The following is a 6322-nucleotide window of genomic DNA, read 5'->3' on the forward strand; positions in this document are numbered from 1 at the left end:
ACTGAGGCAGTTACACAACTCCTTGGTGGCAGAGCCCCTGGTGTTGATGAGGTCCGCCCCGAGTTCCTGATGGCTCTGGACGTTGTAGGGCTGTCCTGGTTGACACGCCTCTGCAATGTTGCGTGGAGATCAGGGGCAGTACCTGTGGACTGGCAGACCGGGGTGGTGGTCCCCATCTTTAAGAAGGGCGACCGGAGGGTGTGTTCCAACTACAGGGGGATCACACTCCTCAGCCTCCCTGGGAAAGTCTATGCCAGGGTGCTGGAAAGGAGAGTTCGTCCACTAGTCGAACCTCGGATACAGGAGGAACAATGCGGTTTTCGTCCTGGTCGCGGAACACTGGACCAGCTCTTTATCCTCTCGAGGATACTTGAGGGTGCATGGGAGTTTGCCCAACCAGTCTACATGTGTTTTGTGGACTTGGAGAAGGCATTCGACCGTGTCGCTCGGGGTGTCCTGTGGGAGGTGTTGCGGGAGTATGGGGTGTCTGGCCCATTGCTACGGGCCATTCGATCTCTATACAACCGTTGCAAGAGCTTGGTTCGCATTGCCGGCAATAAGTCGGACTCGTTCCCGGTGGGTGATGGGCTCCGCCAGCGCTGCCCTTTGTCTCCGGTTCTGTTCATAATTTTTATGGACAGGATTTCTAGGCGCAGCCAAGTGGCGGAGGGCTTTCGCTTTGGTGGCCTCAGAATCTCATCTCTGATTTTTGCGGATGATGTGGTTCTGTTGGCTTCATCGGGTGAGGGCCTCCAGCTCGCACTGGAACGGTTCGCAGCCGAGTGTGAAGCAGTGAGAATGAGGATCAGCACCTCCAAATCTGAGGCCATGGTTCTCAGCCGGAAAAGGGTGGAGTGCCCACTCCGGGTCGGGGATGAGTTCCTGCCCCAAGTGGAGGAGTTCAAGTATCTCGGGGTCTTGTTCGCGAGTGATGGGAGAAGGGAGCTGGAGATCGACAGACGGATTGGGGCTGCAGCTGCAGTAATGCAGACGCTGCACCGGTCCGTCGTGGTGAAGAGGGAGCTGAGTGTAAAAGCGAAGCTCTCAATTTACCGGTCGATCTACGTCCCTACCCTCACCTATGGCCACGAGCTGTGGGTAGTGACCGAAAGAACGAGATCGCGGATACAAGCGGCAGAAATGAGCTTCCTCCGAAGGGTGGCTGGCCTCTCCCTTAGAGATAGGGTGAGAAGTTCGGCCATCCGGGAGGGGCTCAGAGTAGAGCAGCTGCTGCTCCACATCGAAAGGAGCCAGCTGAGGTGGTTCGGGCATCTGACAAGGATGCCCCCTGGGCGCCTCCTGGGTGAGGTGTTCCAGGCATGTCCCACCGGGAGGAGGCCCCGGGGCAGACCCAGGACACGCTGGAGAGATTATATCTCTCGGCTGGCCTGGGAACGCCTTGGTATTCCCCCGGATAAGCTGGAGGAGGTGGCTGGGGAGAGGGAGGTCTGGGCCTCTTTGCTTAGGCTGCTGCCCCCGCGACCCGGCCTCGGATAAAGCAGATGAAGATGGATGGATGGATGGATGGAGTTTTTACGTGCTTTGTCTCTAGGGGCCCCCATAACTATTTATATACAAACATACATAAAGAAAACCAAGTTTTTTTACATTACTAATTCCTGTTGTGCATAATTTTATATTGTTGTTGATAATTAATTAATTAAAGCAACAAAACAACCTAAAGAGCCGGTTGGGAGCCGAAAGAGCCGGTTCTCTAAAAAGAGCCAGAAATCCCATCACTAGCAGGCTGGCCTCCATTGCATATAAGTACTTGGCAATGCCTGCAACATCCATACCTTGTGAAATGGTTTTCTCTGTTGCAGGTCATATTGTACAGATAAAGAGAGTTTCTTTATCATCAGAAAATTTAAATGAGCTTGTGTGTCTTAGCAACTGTTTTGGTGCAGAGGAGTAAGAAAATGTCAAGTCAGAGAAAAAGATAAATGCAGTTAATTTTGTCAACTCACCCTGGATTACTGAAAGTGGGGGTTTTTTTTTCCTCTTGTTTTTGACTGAGATTCTAAAAGGAAATCCAATACAACCATAGAGTTCACAGACAAAAAAGTCCTCTGCACAGTAAATTAACTTGAACATAGACTGTTTATACTAGGTTTGTATCTGCCCCAAGGAGTGGCATGCAGACTGGAACAGACAGGGATCGAACCACCAACCTTTCAATTAGCAGGTGACCTGTTCAACAACAACTACACCGTTCCAAACCTCACTAGACAGAGTTGTAAAGGAAAAATTCTTTCAATTTTAGTGCACTGATTAGCCAAACAGTCTTACCGTGTACTTGAAGCTCTCTTACCCCCAACAGGCAAAGTTGGGTCAACAGAGTGGCATTCTTTTACACATCCTAACTGTGACATTATCAGACATGCATTGAGAGGAGCCACAGAGAAGTGGCTGCGTGTTTACGGCTCACTGATCACGTAAATGTGCACCTAACAAGAACACACTCTTCATTTGCTCACTTTTACTGCACTGTGCAGTGTCTCATCTCCAGAGATGGGCAGTAACGCGTTACTTGTAACGTGTTACTGTAATCTGATTACTTTTTTCAAGTAACGAGTAAAGTAAGGGATTACTATCGCAAAAACAGTAATTAGATTACCGTTACTTTCCTGTAGGAACGCTGCATTACTGCGTTACTAAAACTGTGATTTTTTTGCGAGAATGTCTCATGACAATGACATAAGCGAGTGTGATGTTCGTGACAACAGCTGTGTGCAGATCAACAATGGATAATATATCGATTGTGGGAGAGAGTATGAGCGTGCAGCGTTTAAAGCGTGGAAGTACTGACCTTACTTTGAGTTTGATTCCATAAAAAGTGACAAAAACATTAGTGTCCGTTGTGCGTGGGAAGAAAACTTATTTTTACAGCGAAAAAAAACCCCCCCTAAACAAGCACAGAGTGCGCAACGACGTAGTGGGAAACTCACAGAGAAACTCGCGGATTGTTGCACTGACCGCTGCGGCACACCTGCACCAGGGCACACCTCCGCCTACCCCACTCCTGCTTTACAGGTGAAAATAGAGCAAAAGGACCGCTAGTCTTTGACTTTATTTATTTTCTGCTGTGTTTTACTTGCATCTATTTGAAAGACTGAGTGTAAACACAAAAAATATTTTATTTTATGTGCTGGAATGTGCAGAAAATAGGTTTAAATATTAAACAAATTTCTTCCAGTCAGAGAATGTTGCATATAATTAAATTTTTACTTGATGCATAAAGTTAAAAGATTAAAACTAATAAAACAAGTTAAAAAAAAAAAAGAGAGACTTTTCCATTTGATTACATTTTGTATGATGGATTATGCAGAAAAAGTAGAATTGGGCTGAAAGATCTATCGCTTTACCTCTTCAGGTTGTAAATCGTGTTTAAGTAATTAATTACTTTTGAAAATAAGTAATCAGTAAAGTAATGGGATTACTTTTTGGGGGAAGTAATCAGTAATTAGTAACTTGACCAACACTACTCATCTCTATGTCACACTATTTCTCCTCTACCAAATACCACAAAACAAGAAAAAAAAAAATCTTTTTTTGTGTACTTGAAGAAAGCAGAAAACTATGAGTTTAAAGAAGGTGAGTACATCTGTCATCTGTGGCCTCTGATCCTATTGAACTAAATATAGTCTTAGCTTTCTAATCAGTGGCCTTTTCTGCTTTGTGCCTCACAGAAATGAATATTATGTTAAATAAAATATTATAAGTTGTTTTTGTGATAACGTAGCAAATTGTCCTACATCTTGTGCTGCTTTGCAAGTTTTTCATATTTTTACTAAGCCTAACTAAATTTCTGTCCCCTGAAAAATACATTGAAGGATGAGTTTTCTAGACATCTGAAAAATGGTGAAGAGTAAAAGAACACAATTCCTCCACACGCCAATAAACACGTCTGACAACCAGCAGAATCAAATGCAAAAAAAAGTCACCACAGAAAGCATAACACAAAACCCTATCAAAAAAAATACAAACTGAAATCAAAGGAGCACTTGATGTTCACAGTACAACACAAAGTTCAGTAGTATTTATTATTGATGTTTTCTTGTTCATTGTTTTGAGATGAGTTGAAAACGAAATGTATTTGTTCCTGAATAGGAACAAATACTTTTTTTTCCCGTTCCTTTGTCTGAAATTTTGAAGGGAGCATCTGGTTGTGGCCGGTTTATGTTCTTTCCACTTTCAGATTATGGACTGAAAAGTGCTTACTTTTGGATTCCGTTCTAGTTTTGTAGCCCATTCCAGCCTTGTGCAGGTCTGCAGTCTTGTCCCTGACAACCTTTCACGGCTCTTTGGTCTTGCCCATGGTAGTGAAGGATTTGTAATGGAAGAAACTCATTGTGTGAACAGGTATGCTTATGCTTGATAGTTAGTGGATGGTTAAAATGAGTTAAAATTGTAGTCGTTATAACACCTACGTAAAAGCACCTAAGTAAAAGACATCACTTACTTTTCAATTGAAATGAGATGCAATAGTGTTGTCTTTTGAAAGGGCATGACTGGCCAGCCAGATTAAGTCCAGAAAACAATGACCAATAAAGCATCGCCTTTAAATACTACTGACTCAGTACTATTGGCTGTCATAAAAACCGAAGGCATCACCCTGCCTTCACTTTGTGTTTTGCAGATGCTTTTAATCATGAATTTCCTCAATTTCCTTCCCCAAGCTTGTCTCTTAAAATTATTCTGGTACATGTTGGTTTCATCTCTTCAAAAATTATTTCTAGGACAACCTTTAAGTGTTCTTGCCATAGATGTTTTGAACGGATATTTCCTCACAAAGTAACTCTAATTGTTATGCATAACGTTCACGTTATTATTCAGCCCTGTTTTAAGAATTCCGGACTATTTAAAATGTTATGATTAAAATGTTAAAACTTTAATTTAAGCAAGTACGCTGACAGGTTGCAACTTCCTCCAACGAGTTGTAAAGGAAAAACCTTAACCCTAACCTCAATATTTTATGGTGGTTTTATTACAACATGATGTCAGACTGGTGACATCAGCAGTTTTTGTAATCTGTGTTATTGTGAAGACATACAGTGCTGTATTTTAAAAATAATATATATAGTATATATATAACATACTAAAGTGATTGGAGCAGAACTGGCTGAAATCTTTGGCTTCTATAAGTTGTATAAATGTTTAGATTTTGAGATATATTCATGCAGTTTGTGATTTGCTAAACTTGGTGTCATTGTGGTGGACAGACTGCTAACAAAACAGACAGCCAGACAAACAAGACAAACAATCTGAACTGATTACATTCTTCCCGCTCCTCCACAACCACCCACACATGCAGGGCCTTGGAGTAGGGGTATGTCACCAGGGTGCAGAGGAGGCTACCCCCCCCCTCTGTCCCCTTCTGGCTGCCTCTGCCTCAATTTTATCCCACAACTTAGACATTCACATTATTCACACTCTCATTACACATACATATAGGATCTTGGGGGTGGGCACAATCACGGAGTCCAAATTACCATCAGGGTGTATACCTCACCCCTGACATCGTTGCCCACCTCTCAATTTTAAATACACTTAGTCATTGAGGGCTAGCAGGAGGGACTATGCGCTTACCTGCTGCTCCTTGGCAGGTAGCTCCATGCCCTCCTGGGTTTTAATTGCACCTTAGAACACATATGCATCAACACTACAATGAGCGGGTGGAGGGAGGTTTGGAGTCTTCTCCCACCCCCATTCTCTGCGGCCTGCTGGAGCGGGAGGGCTAGTAGGAGGAGTTGGCCGTCCGACTGCGGTCTGGGGTGTGGGGCCTCCCTGCTGCTGCGGAGTCGGGGTGGTCTGCCTCTCCCCACCGCAGGGAAAAGGGTAACACCACCTGGGTCTGGGTGCAATTCCCCCCTCCAGGGGCAAGGGTACCTAGACCCGGTTTGTAGAGTACGCTTGGGGAGTGTGATTGTGTGTACAGCGTCTCTTTATGTCTGTCTCCACGTTGGTTGAGTGTGGAGTGAGTGCATATGAGAGCATGAGGGTGGGAATGGATGTTTGTGTCTGTGTGTGCCTGTATGTCTGTGTCTATATGTCAGGTTGGGTATCAGACGCCACCTCTCTGGGGACACCTCAGGCCCTCCAAGGTATGGAGGCCTATCTCCACCCACCACCACTTCCCCTGCCGGTGGCGGACTCCCTCAGGTGTCGGTGTGTTGGTGGTTCTTTGTGTCTGGGGGTGGGCGTCCGGGTACACACCGGCTCACTCCTTGGCGGCCGCTTGTCGGGGCCTGGGGCCTGGGGCTCGCTCGGGCCCCTTTGGAGGTGGGGTGCCCCCGGCCTCTCGGCCTGGGGCTCGGTCACT

At 45.3% G+C, this 6322-nt stretch overlaps 1 protein-coding gene across 1 annotated transcript in view; it reads right to left on the reverse strand.

The window, feature by feature from the left end:
* ca10a (carbonic anhydrase Xa) overlaps window positions 1-6322 on the reverse strand; it is a 339642-nt gene that overhangs the window by 303544 nt on the left and 29776 nt on the right. The gene's annotated exons all lie outside the window — the stretch shown is intronic.

This window comes from Simochromis diagramma, unplaced genomic scaffold (assembly GCF_900408965.1).
Source record: "Simochromis diagramma unplaced genomic scaffold, fSimDia1.1 OVJJ01000371.1, whole genome shotgun sequence".
Taxonomy (NCBI): Eukaryota; Metazoa; Chordata; class Actinopteri; order Cichliformes; family Cichlidae; genus Simochromis; species Simochromis diagramma.